This window comes from Heterodontus francisci, chromosome 26 (assembly GCF_036365525.1).
Source record: "Heterodontus francisci isolate sHetFra1 chromosome 26, sHetFra1.hap1, whole genome shotgun sequence".
Classification (NCBI taxonomy): Eukaryota; Metazoa; Chordata; class Chondrichthyes; order Heterodontiformes; family Heterodontidae; genus Heterodontus; species Heterodontus francisci.
The window spans coordinates 180,778-196,663 of NC_090396.1; positions in this window are offsets into that span (position 1 = coordinate 180,778).

The following is a 15,886-nucleotide window of genomic DNA, read 5'->3' on the forward strand; positions in this document are numbered from 1 at the left end:
CTTCCCCACACACTGAAACCCATTCCGCACACACTGAAACCCCGTCCCCGCACACTGTAACCCTTCCCCACACACTGAAACAATTCCCCACACACTGAGACCCCTTCCCCACAAACTGAAACCCCTTCCCCACACACTGAAACCCCTTCCACACACACTGAAACATCTTCCCCACAAACTGAAAACCTTCCCCACTCACTGAAACCCTTCCCCACACACTGAAACCCCTTCCCCACACACTGAAACACCTTCCCCACACTCTGAAACCCATCCCCACACTCTGAAACCCCTTCCCCACACACTAAAACACCTTCCCCACACACTGAAACACCTTCCCCACACACTAAAACTCCTTCCCCACAGACTGAAACTCCTTCCCCACTCACTGAAACCCATCCCCACACACTGAAACCCATCCCCACACACTGAAACCCCTTCCCCACACACTGAAACCCCTTCTCCACATCCTGAAACACAACCCCACTCACTGAAACACCTTCCCCAACCACTGAAACCCCTTGCGCACAGACTGAAACCCATCCCCACACACTGAAACCCATCCCCACACACTGAAACTCCTTCCCCACACACTGAAACCGTTCCCCACACATTGAAACACATCCCCACACACTGAAACCCATCCCCATACACTGAAACACCTTCCCCACATACTGAAACCCCTTCCCCACACACTGAAACACATCCCCACACACTGAAACACATCCCCACACACTGAAACACCTTACCCACACACGAAACACTTCCCCACACACTGTAACCCCTTCCCTACAAACGGAAACCCCTTCCCCACACACTGAAACCCCTTCCGCACGCACTTAAACCCATCCCCGCATACTGAATCCCCTTCCCCACACTCTGAAATACCTTCCCCACACACTGTAACCCTTCCCCACACTCTGAAACCCCTTCCCCACACACTGAAAGCCCTTCCGCACACTCTGAAACCCATCCCCACACACTGAAACCCCATCGCCACAAACAGAAACACATCCCCACACACTGAAACACCTTCCCCACACCCTGAAACCGCTTCCGCACGCACTGAAACCCATCCCCACACAATGAAACCAATCCCCACACACTGAAACACCTTCCCCACACACTGAAACACCTTCCCCACACACTGAAACTCCTTCCCCACACACTGAATCACCTTCCCCACCCACTGGAATACCTTCCCCACACACTGAAACACCTTCCCCACACACTGAAACCCCTTCCCCTCACACTGAAACACCTTCCCCACACACTGAAACAACTTCCCCACAAACTGAAACCCCGTCCCCACACACTGTAACCCTTCCCCACACACTGAAACACTTCCCCACACACTGAAACCCCTTCCCAAACACACTGAAAAACAATCCCCACACACAGAAACTCCTTCCACACACTCTGAAACACCTCCCCACAAACATTGAAATACCTTCCCCACACAGTGAAACACCTTCCCAACACACTGAAAGCCCTTCCCCACACACTGAAACACCTTCCCAACACACTGAAACCCCTTCCCCACACACTGTAACCCTTCCCCACACACTGAAACACTTCCCCACACACTGAAACCCCTTCCCCACAAACTGAAACCCCTTCCCCACACACAGAAACCACTTCCGCTCACACTGAAACACTTCCCCACATACTGAAACCCCTTCCCCACAAACTGAAATCATTCCCCACACTCTGAAACCCTTCCCAAACACGGAAACCCCATCCGCACACCGTTAAACAATTCCCCACACTCAAAAACACCTTCCCCACACACTGAAACCCGTTCCCTACACACTGAATCCCCTTCCGCACAAAATGAAACACCTTCCCCACAAAATGAAACACCTTCCCGACACACTGAATCCCCTTCCCCACAAACTGAAACCCCTTCCGCAAACACTGAAACACCTTCCCAACACACTGAAACCCCTTCAACACACACTGAAACCCCTTCCTCACACACTGAAACCCCTTTAGACCACACTGAAACCCCTTCCGCACACAGTGAAACACTTCCCCACACACTGAAACCCCTTCCCCACTCGCTGAAACACATTCCCCACACACAGAAACCATTCCCCACACACAGAAACACTTCACCATATACTGAAACCCCTTCCTCACACAGAGAACCACCTTCCCCACCCTCAGCAACACCTTCCCCACACACTGAAATACCTTCCCCACACACTGAAACACCTTCCCCACACAGTGAAACCCCTTCCCCACACACTGAAACAACTTCCCCACAAAATGAAACACCTTCCCCACACACTGAATCCCCTTCCCCACAAACTGAAACCCCTTCCGCAAACACTGAAACACATCCCCACACACTGAAACACATTCCCCACACACTGAAACACCTTCCACAAGCACTGAAACCCTTCCCCACACAATGAAACCCATCCCCACACACTGAAACACCTTCCCCACACGCTGAAACACATTCCCCACACACTGAATCACATCCCGACTCACTGAAACACATCCCCACACACTGAAACACCTTCCCCACACACTGAAACCCCTTCCCCACACACTGAAACTCCTTCCCCACACACTGAATCACCTTCCCCACACACTGGAATACCTTCCCCACACACTGAAACACCTTCCCCACACACTGAAACCCCTTCCCCACACACTCAAACACCTTCCCCACACACTGAAACAACTTCCCCACACACTGAAAACATTCCCCACACACTGTAACCCTTCCCCACACTCTGAAACACTTCCCCACACACTGAAACCCCTTCCCCACAACCTGAAACCCCTTCCCCACACACTGAAACCCCTTCCACACACACTGAACCACCTTCCCCACACTCAGCAACACCTTCCCCACACACTGAAATATCTTACCCACACACTGAAACACCTTCCCCACAGACTGAAACCCCTTCCCCACAAACTGAAACACCTTCCCCACACACTGAAAACATTCCCCACACACTGAAACCCATTCCGCACACACTGAAACCCCGTCCCCACACACTGTAACCCTTCCCCACACACTGAAACAATTCCCCACACACTGAAACCCCTTCCCCACACACTGAAACCCCTTCCACACACACTGAAACCTCTTCCCCACAAACTGAAAACCTTCCCCGCACACTGAAACCCTTCCCCACACACTGAAACACCTTCCCCACACACTGAAACACCTTCCCCACACTCTGAAACCCATCCCCACACTCTGAAACCCCTTCCCCACACACTAAAACACCTTCCCCACACACTGAAACACCTTCCCCACACACTGAAACTCCTTCCCCACACACTGAAACTAATTCCCACTCACTGAAACCCATCCCCACACACAGAAACACATCCCCACACACTGAAACACCTTCCCCACACACTGAAACCGCTTCCACACGCACTGAAACCCATCCCCACACAATGAAACCCATCCCCACACACTGAAACACCTTCCCCAACAACTGAAACACCTTCCCCACACACTGAAACTCCTTCCCCACACACTGAATCACCTTCCCCACCCACTGGAATACCTTCTCCACACACTGAAACACCTTCCCCACACACTGAAACCCCTTCCCCTCACACTGAAACACCTTCCCCACACACTGAAACAACTTCCCCACACACTGAAACCCCGTCCCCACACACAGAAACTCCTTCCACACACTCTGAAACACCTCCCCCGAAACATTGAAATACCTTCCCCACACAGTGAAGCACCTTCCCAACACACTGAAAGCCCTTCCCCACACACTGAAACACCTTCCCAACACACTGAAACCCCTTCCCCACACACTGTAACCCTTCCCCACACACTGAAACACTTCCCCACACACTGAAACCCCTTCCCCACAAACTGAAACCCCTTCCCCACACACAGAAACCTCGTCCGCTCACACTGAAACACTTCCCCACAGACTGAAACCCTTTCCCCACAAACTGAAAACCTTCCCCACACTCTGAAACCCTTTCCCACACACTGAAACCCCATCCACACACCGTTAAACAATTCCCCACACTCAAAAACACCTTCCCCACACACTGAAACCCCTTCCCTAAACACTGAATCCCCTTCCGCACAAAATGAAACACCTTCCCCACAACATGAAACACCTTCCCCACACACTGAATCCCCTTCCCCACAAACTGAAACCCCTTCCGCAAACACTGAAACACCTTCCCAACACACTGAAACCCCTTCAACACACACTGAAACCCCTTCCTCACACACTGAAACCCCTTCCCAACACGCTGAAACACATTCCCACAAACTGAAAACCCTTCCCCACACACTGAAACACATCCCCACACACTGAAACCAATTCCACAGACACTGAAAAACGTTCCCCACGCACTGAAACACCGTCCACACACTCTGCAACACCTTTCCCACACATTGAAAAACCTTCCCCACACACTGAAACATCTTCCCAACACACTGAAATCCCTTCCCCACACACTGAAACACCTTCCCCACACACTGAAACCCCTTCCCGACACTCTGAAACCCCTTCCCCACACTCTGAAACCCCTTCCCCACACAGTGAAACCCCATCCGCACACACTGAAACACCTTCCCCACAAACTGAAACCCCTTCCCTACACACTGAAACACCTTCCCCACACACTGAAAGCCCTTCCGCACACACTGAAACCCATCCCCACACACTGAAACCCCATCCGCACACACAGAAACCCCTTCCCCAGACGCTGAAACCGTTCCCCACACATTGAAACACATCCCCACACACTGAAACCCATCCCCATACACTGAAACACCTTCCCCACATACTGAAACCCCTTCCCCACACACTGAAACACATCCCCACACACTGAAACACCTTCCCCGCACACTGATACTCCTTCCCCACACCCTGAAACCCCTTCCCACTCACTGAAACCCATCCCCACACACTGAAACCCATCCCCACACACTGAAACCCCTTCCCCACACACTGAAACACCTTCCCCACACCCTGAAACACATCCCCACATACTGAAACACCTTCCCCACACACTGAAACCCCTTACGCACACACTGAAACCCATCCCCACAATCTTAAACCCATTCCCACACACTGAAACACCTTCCCCAAACACTGAAACCGTTCCCCACACACTGAAACACATCCCCACACACAGAAACCCTTCCCCACTCACTGAAACACATCCCCACACACTGAAACCCCTTCCTCACACACTGAACCACCTTCCCCACACTCAGCAACACCTTCCCCACACACTGAAATATCTTACCCACACACTGAAACACCTTCCCCACAGACTGAAACCCCTTCCCCACAAACTGAAACACCTTCCCCACACACTGAAACAACTTCCCCACACACTGAAACCCATTCCGCACACACTGAAACCCCGTCCCCGCACACTGTAACCCTTCCCCACACACTGAAACAATTCCCCACACACTGAAACCCCTTCCCCACAAACTGAAACCCCTTACCCACACACTGAAACCCCTTCCACACACACTGAAACATCTTCCCCACAAACTGAAAACCTTCCCCACTCACTGAAACCCTTCCCCACACACTGAAACCCCTTCCCCACACACTGAAACACCTTCCCCACACTCTGAAACCCATCCCCACACTCTGAAACCCCTTCCCCACACACTAAAACACCTTCCCCACACACTGAAACACCATCCCCACACACTAAAACTCCTTCTCCACACACTGAAACTGCTTCCCACTCACTGAAACCCATCCCCACACACTGAAACCCATCCCCACACACTGAAACCCCTTCCCCACACACTGAAACCCCTTCTCCACACCCTGAAACACAACCCCACTCATTGAAACACCTTCCCCAACCACTGAAACCCCTTGCGCACACACTGAAACCCATCCCCACACACTGAAACCCATCCCCACACACTGAAACTCCTTCCCCACACACTGAAACCGTTCCCCACACATTGAAACACATCCCCACACACTGAAACCCATCCCCATACACTGAAACACCTTCCCCACATACTGAAACCCCTTCCCCACACACTGAAACACATCCCCACACACTGAAACACATCCCCACACACTGAAACACCTTACCCACACACGAAACACTTCCCCACACACTGTAACCCCTTCCCTACAAACGGAAACCCCTTCCCCACACACTGAAACCCCTTCCGCACGCACTTAAACCCATCCCCGCATACTGAATCCCCTTCCCCACACTCTGAAATACCTTCCCCACACTCTGAAATACCTTCCCCACACACTGTAACCCTTCCCCACACTCTGAAACCCCTTCCCCACACACAGAAACCCCTTCCGCACACACTGAAACACCTTCCCCACAAACTGAAACCCCTTCCCCACACACTGAAACACCTTCCCCACACACTGAAAGCCCTTCCGCACACTCTGAAACCCATCCCCACACACTGAAACCCCATCGCCACAAACAGAAACACATCCCCACACACTGAAACACCTTCCCCACACCCTGAAACCGCTTCCGCACGCACTGAAACCCATCCCCACACAATGAAACCCATCCCCACACACTGCAACACCTTCCCCACACACTGAAACACCTTCCCCACACACTGAAACTCCTTCCCCACACACTGAATCACCTTCCCCACCCACTGGAATACCTTCCCCACACACTGAAACACCTTCCCCACACACTGAAACCCCTTCCCCTCACACTGAAACACCTTCCCCACACACTGAAACAACTTCCCCACAAACTGAAACCCCGTCCCCACACGCTGTAACCCTTCCCCACACACTGAAACACTTCCCCACAAACTGAAACCCCTTCCCAAACACACTGAAAAACAATCCCCACACACAGAAACTCCTTCCACACACTCTGAAACACCTCCCCCCAAACATTGAAATACCTTCCCCACACAGTGAAACACCTTCCCAACACACTGAAAGCCCTTCCCCACACACTGAAACACCTTCCCAACACACTGAAACCCCTTCCCCACACACTGTAACCCTTCCACACACACTGAAACACTTCCCCACACACTGAAACCACTTCCCCACAAACTGAAACCCCTTCCCCACACACAGAAACCTCTTCCGCTCACACTGAAACACTTCCCCACATACTGAAACCCCTTCCCCACAAACTGAAATCCTTCCCCACACTCTGAAACCCTTACCACACACGGAAACCCCATCCGCACACCGTTAAACAATTCCCCACACTCAAAAACACCTTCCCCACACACTGAAACCCCTTCCCTACACACTGAATCCCCTTCCGCACAAAATGAAACACCTTCCCCACAAAATGAAACACCTTCCCGACACACTGAATCCCCTTCCCCACAAACTGAAACCCCTTCCGCAAACACTGAAACACCTTCCCAACACACTGAAACCCCTTTAGACCACACTGAAACCCCTTCCGCACACAGTGAAACACTTCCCCACACACTGAAACCCCTTCCCCACTCGCTGAAACACATCCCCACAAACTGAAAACCCTTCCCCACACACTGAAACACATCCCCACACACTGAAACACCTTCCCCACACACTGAAACCCCTTCGCCACACACTGAAACACATCACCACACACTGAAACACATTCCCCACACCCTGAAACACCTTCCGCAAGCACTGAAACCCATCCCCACACAATGAAACCCATCCCCACACACTGAAACACCTTCCCCACTCACTGAAACACATCCCCACACACTGAAACACATTCCCCACACACTGAAACCCCTTCCCCACACACTGAAACTCCTTCCCCACACACTGAATCACCTTCCCCACACACTGGAATACCTTCCCCTCACACTGAAACACATTCCCCACACACTGAAACCCGTTCCCCACACATTGAAACAACATCCCCACACACTGAAACAACTTCCCCACACACTGAAAACATTCCCCACACACTGAAACCCCTTCCCCACAAACTGAAACCCCTTCCCCACACACTGAAACCCCTTCCACACACACTGAAAAACGTTCCCCACACACTGAAACACCTTCCACACACTCTGAAACACCTTTCCCACACATTGAAAAACCTTCCCCACACACTGAAACACCTTCCCAACACACTGAAATCCCTTCCCCACACACTGAAACACCTTCCCCACACACTGAAGCAACTTCCCCACACACTGAAACCCCTTCCCCACAATCTGAAACCCCTTCCCCACACTCTGAAACCCCTTCCCCACACACTGAAACCCCATCCGCACACACTGAAACACCTTCCCCACAAACTGAAACCCCTTCTGCGCAAACTGAAACCCCTACTGTGCACACTGAAACACCTTCCCCAAACACTGAAACCCCTTCCCCACTCTCTGAAACCCCTTCCCCTCATACTGAAACCCCTTACGCACACAGTGAAACGACTTCCCAACAAATTGAAACACCTTCCCCACACACTGAAACCCCTGCCCCACACACTGAAACACCTTCGGCACACAGTGAAACCCTTCCCCACACACTGACACCCATTCCCCACACACTGAAACCCCTTCCGCAAACACTGAAAAACATTGCCACACACTGAAACCCATTCCCCCCACACTGAGAGCCCTTCCCCCCACACTGAAACACTTCCCCACACTCTGAAACACCTTCCCCGCACACTGTAACCCCTTCCCCTCACACTGAAACCCATCCCCACACACTGAAACCCCTTCTCCACACACTGAAACACCTTCTCCACACACTGAAACACCTTCCCCACACACTGATACTCCTTCCCCACACCCTGAAACCCCTTCCCACTCACTGAAACCCATCCCCACACTTTGAAACCCATCCCCACACACTGAAACCCCTTCCCCACACTCTGAAACCCCTTCCCCACACCATGTAACACAACCCCACACACTGAAACACCTTCCCCACACATTGAAACCCCTTTTGCACACACTGAAACCCATCCCCACACACTGAAACCCATCCCGACACACTGAAACCCATCCCGACACACTGAAACCCATCCCGACACACTGAAACACCTTCCCCACACACTGAAACCCACCCCACACACTGAAACCCATACCCACAAACTGAAACACATTCCCCACACACAGAAACCATTCCCCACACACAGAAACACTTCACCATATACTGAAACCCCTTCCTCACACAGAGAACCACCTTCCCCACCCTCAGCAACACCTTCCCCACACACTGAAATACCTTCCCCACACACTGAAACACCTTCCCCACACAGTGAAACCCCTTCCCCACACACTGAAACACCTTCCCCACAAAATGAAACACCTTCCCCACACACTGAATCCCCTTCCCCACTCACTGAAACACATCCCCACACACTGAAACCCCTTCCTCACACACTGAACCACCTTCCCCACACTCAGCAACACCTTCCCCACACACTGAAATATCTTACCCACACACTGAAACACCTTCCCCACAGACTGAAACCCCTTCCCCACAAACTGAAACACCTTCCCCACACACTGAAACAACTTCCCCACACACTGAAACCCATTCCGCACACACTGAAACCCCGTCCCCGCACACTGTAACCCTTCCCCACACACTGAAACAATTCCCCACACACTGAAACCCCTTCCCCACAAACTGAAACCCCTTACCCACACACTGAAACCCCTTCCACACACACTGAAACATCTTCCCCACAAACTGAAAACCTTCCCCACTCACTGAAACCCTTCCCCACACACTGAAACCCCTTCCCCACACACTGAAACACCTTCCCCACACTCTGAAACCCATCCCCACACTCTGAAACCCCTTCCCCACACACTAAAACACCTTCCCCACACACTGAAACACCATCCCCACACACTAAAACTCCTTCTCCACACACTGAAACTGCTTCCCACTCACTGAAACCCATCCCCACACACTGAAACCCATCCCCACACACTGAAACCCCTTCCCCACACACTGAAACCCCTTCTCCACACCCTGAAACACAACCCCACTCATTGAAACACCTTCCCCAACCACTGAAACCCCTTGCGCACACACTGAAACCCATCCCCACACACTGAAACCCATCCCCACACACTGAAACTCCTTCCCCACACACTGAAACCGTTCCCCACACATTGAAACACATCCCCACACACTGAAACCCATCCCCATACACTGAAACACCTTCCCCACATACTGAAACCCCTTCCCCACACACTGAAACACATCCCCACACACTGAAACACATCCCCACACACTGAAACACCTTACCCACACACGAAACACTTCCCCACACACTGTAACCCCTTCCCTACAAACGGAAACCCCTTCCCCACACACTGAAACCCCTTCCGCACGCACTTAAACCCATCCCCGCATACTGAATCCCCTTCCCCACACTCTGAAATACCTTCCCCACACTCTGAAATACCTTCCCCACACACTGTAACCCTTCCCCACACTCTGAAACCCCTTCCCCACACACAGAAACCCCTTCCGCACACACTGAAACACCTTCCCCACAAACTGAAACCCCTTCCCCACACACTGAAACACCTTCCCCACACACTGAAAGCCCTTCCGCACACTCTGAAACCCATCCCCACACACTGAAACCCCATCGCCACAAACAGAAACACATCCCCACACACTGAAACACCTTCCCCACACCCTGAAACCGCTTCCGCACGCACTGAAACCCATCCCCACACAATGAAACCCATCCCCACACACTGCAACACCTTCCCCACACACTGAAACACCTTCCCCACACACTGAAACTCCTTCCCCACACACTGAATCACCTTCCCCACCCACTGGAATACCTTCCCCACACACTGAAACACCTTCCCCACACACTGAAACCCCTTCCCCTCACACTGAAACACCTTCCCCACACACTGAAACAACTTCCCCACAAACTGAAACCCCGTCCCCACACGCTGTAACCCTTCCCCACACACTGAAACACTTCCCCACAAACTGAAACCCCTTCCCAAACACACTGAAAAACAATCCCCACACACAGAAACTCCTTCCACACACTCTGAAACACCTCCCCCCAAACATTGAAATACCTTCCCCACACAGTGAAACACCTTCCCAACACACTGAAAGCCCTTCCCCACACACTGAAACACCTTCCCAACACACTGAAACCCCTTCCCCACACACTGTAACCCTTCCACACACACTGAAACACTTCCCCACACACTGAAACCACTTCCCCACAAACTGAAACCCCTTCCCCACACACAGAAACCTCTTCCGCTCACACTGAAACACTTCCCCACATACTGAAACCCCTTCCCCACAAACTGAAATCCTTCCCCACACTCTGAAACCCTTACCACACACGGAAACCCCATCCGCACACCGTTAAACAATTCCCCACACTCAAAAACACCTTCCCCACACACTGAAACCCCTTCCCTACACACTGAATCCCCTTCCGCACAAAATGAAACACCTTCCCCACAAAATGAAACACCTTCCCGACACACTGAATCCCCTTCCCCACAAACTGAAACCCCTTCCGCAAACACTGAAACACCTTCCCAACACACTGAAACCCCTTTAGACCACACTGAAACCCCTTCCGCACACAGTGAAACACTTCCCCACACACTGAAACCCCTTCCCCACTCGCTGAAACACATCCCCACAAACTGAAAACCCTTCCCCACACACTGAAACACATCCCCACACACTGAAACACCTTCCCCACACACTGAAACCCCTTCGCCACACACTGAAACACATCACCACACACTGAAACACATTCCCCACACCCTGAAACACCTTCCGCAAGCACTGAAACCCATCCCCACACAATGAAACCCATCCCCACACACTGAAACACCTTCCCCACTCACTGAAACACATCCCCACACACTGAAACACATTCCCCACACACTGAAACCCCTTCCCCACACACTGAAACTCCTTCCCCACACACTGAATCACCTTCCCCACACACTGGAATACCTTCCCCTCACACTGAAACACATTCCCCACACACTGAAACCCGTTCCCCACACATTGAAACAACATCCCCACACACTGAAACAACTTCCCCACACACTGAAAACATTCCCCACACACTGAAACCCCTTCCCCACAAACTGAAACCCCTTCCCCACACACTGAAACCCCTTCCACACACACTGAAAAACGTTCCCCACACACTGAAACACCTTCCACACACTCTGAAACACCTTTCCCACACATTGAAAAACCTTCCCCACACACTGAAACACCTTCCCAACACACTGAAATCCCTTCCCCACACACTGAAACACCTTCCCCACACACTGAAGCAACTTCCCCACACACTGAAACCCCTTCCCCACAATCTGAAACCCCTTCCCCACACTCTGAAACCCCTTCCCCACACACTGAAACCCCATCCGCACACACTGAAACACCTTCCCCACAAACTGAAACCCCTTCTGCGCAAACTGAAACCCCTACTGTGCACACTGAAACACCTTCCCCAAACACTGAAACCCCTTCCCCACTCTCTGAAACCCCTTCCCCTCATACTGAAACCCCTTACGCACACAGTGAAACGACTTCCCAACAAATTGAAACACCTTCCCCACACACTGAAACCCCTGCCCCACACACTGAAACACCTTCGGCACACAGTGAAACCCTTCCCCACACACTGACACCCATTCCCCACACACTGAAACCCCTTCCGCAAACACTGAAAAACATTGCCACACACTGAAACCCATTCCCCCCACACTGAGAGCCCTTCCCCCCACACTGAAACACTTCCCCACACTCTGAAACACCTTCCCCGCACACTGTAACCCCTTCCCCTCACACTGAAACCCATCCCCACACACTGAAACCCCTTCTCCACACACTGAAACACCTTCTCCACACACTGAAACACCTTCCCCACACACTGATACTCCTTCCCCACACCCTGAAACCCCTTCCCACTCACTGAAACCCATCCCCACACTTTGAAACCCATCCCCACACACTGAAACCCCTTCCCCACACTCTGAAACCCCTTCCCCACACCATGTAACACAACCCCACACACTGAAACACCTTCCCCACACATTGAAACCCCTTTTGCACACACTGAAACCCATCCCCACACACTGAAACCCATCCCGACACACTGAAACCCATCCCGACACACTGAAACACCTTCCCCACACACTGAAACCCACCCCACACACTGAAACCCATACCCACAAACTGAAACACATTCCCCACACACAGAAACCATTCCCCACACACAGAAACACTTCACCATATACTGAAACCCCTTCCTCACACAGAGAACCACCTTCCCCACCCTCAGCAACACCTTCCCCACACACTGAAATACCTTCCCCACACACTGAAACACCTTCCCCACACAGTGAAACCCCTTCCCCACACACTGAAACACCTTCCCCACAAAATGAAACACCTTCCCCACACACTGAATCCCCTTCCCCACAAACTGAAACCCCTTCCGCAAACACTGAAACACCTTCCCAACACACTGAAACCCCTTCAACACACACTGAAACCCCTTCCTCACACACTGAAACCCCTTCAGACCACAGTGAAGCTCCTTCCCCACACACTGAAACCACTTCCCCACACGCTGAAACACATCCCCACAAACTGAAAACCCTTCCCCACACACTGAAACCCCTTCCCCACACACTGAAACACCTTCCCCACACACTGAACCCTTTCGCCACACACTGAAACACATCCCCACACACTGAAACACATTCCCCACACACTGAAACACCTTCCGCAAGCACTGAAAACCATCCCCACACAATGAAACCCATCCCCACACACTGAAACACCTTCCCCACACGCTGAAACACATTCCCCACACACTGAATCACATCCCGACTCACTGAAACACATCCCCACACACTGAAACCCCTTCCCCACACACTGAAACTCCTTCCCCACACACTGAATCACCTTCCCCACACACTGGAATACCTTCCCCACACACTGAATCACCTTCCCCACACACTGGAATACCTTCCCCACACACTGAAACACCTTCCCCACACACTGAAACCCCTTCCCCACACACTGAAACACCTTCCCTACACACTGAAACAACTTCCCCACACACTGAAAACATTCCCCACACACTGTAACCCTTCCCCACACACTGAAACACTTCCCCACACACTGAAACCCCTTCCCCACAACCTGAAACCCCTTCCCCACACACTGAAACCCCTTCCACACACACTGAACCACCTTCCCCACACTCAGCAACACCTTCCCCACACACTGAAATATCTTACCCACACACTGAAACACCTTCCCCACAGACTGAAACTCCTTCCCCACAAACTGAAACACCTTCCCCACACACTGAAAAAACTTCCGCACACACTGAAACCCATTCCGCACACACTGAAACCCCGTCCCCACACACTGTAACCCTTCCCCACACACTGAAACAATTCCCCACACACTGAAACCCCTTCCCCACACACTGAAACCCCTTCCACACATTCTGAAACCTCTTCCCCACAAACTGAAAACCTTCCCCGCACACTGAAACCCTTCCCCACACACTGAAACACCTTCCCCACACACTGAAACACCTTCCCCACACACTGAAACACCTTCCCCACACTCTGAAACCCATCCCCACACTCTGAAACCCCTTCCCCACACACTAAAACACCTTCCCCACACACTGAAACACCTTCCCCACACACTGAAACTCCTTCCCCACACACTGAAACTAATTCCCACTCACTGAAACCCATCCCCACACACAGAAACACATCCCCACACACTGAAACACCTTCCCCACACCCTGAAACCGCTTCCACACGCACTGAAACCCATCCCCACACAATGAAACCCATCCCCACACACTGAAACACCTTCCCCAACAACTGAAACACCTTCCCCACACACTGAAACTCCTTCCCCACACACTGAATCACCTTCCCCACCCACTGGAATACCTTCCCCACACACTGAAACACCTTCCCCACACACTGAAACCCCTTCCCCTCACACTGAAACACCTTCCCCACACACTGAAACAACTTCCCCACACACTGAAACCCCGTCCTCACACACTGTAACCCTTCCCCACACACTGAAACACTTCCCCACACACTGAAACCCCTTCCCAAACACTCTGAAAAACAGTCCCCACACACAGAAACTCCTTCCACACACTCTGAAACACCTCCCCCGAAACATTGAAATACCTTCCCCACACAGTGAAGCACCTTCCCAACACACTGAAAGCCCATCCCCACACACTGAAACACCTTCCCAACACACTGAAACCCCTTCCCCACACACTGTAACCCTTCCCCACACACTGAAACACTTCCCCACACACTGAAACCCCTTCCCCACAAACTGAAACCCCTTCCCCACACACAGAAACCCCTTCCCCACACACAGAAACCTCGTCCGCTCACACTGAAACACTTCCCCACAGACTGAAACCCTTTCCCCACAAACTGAAAACCTTCCCCACACTCTGAAACCCTTTCCCACACACTGAAACCCCATCCGCACACCGTTAAACAATTCCCCACACTCAAAAACACCTTCCCCACACACTGAAACCCCTTCCCTACACACTCAATCCCCTTCCGCACAAAATGAAACACCTTCCCCACAACATGAAACACCTTCCCCACACACTGAATCCCCTTCCACACAAACTGAAACCCCTTCCGCAAACACTGAAACACCTTCCCAACACACTGAAACCCCTTCAACACACACTGAAACCCCTTCCTCACACACTGAAACCCCTTCAGACCACACTGAAGCTACTTCCCCACACACAGAAACCACTTCCCCACACACTGAAACCCCTTCCGCACACAGTGAAACACTTCCCCACACACTGAAACCCCTTCCCCACACGCTGAAACACATCCCCACAAACT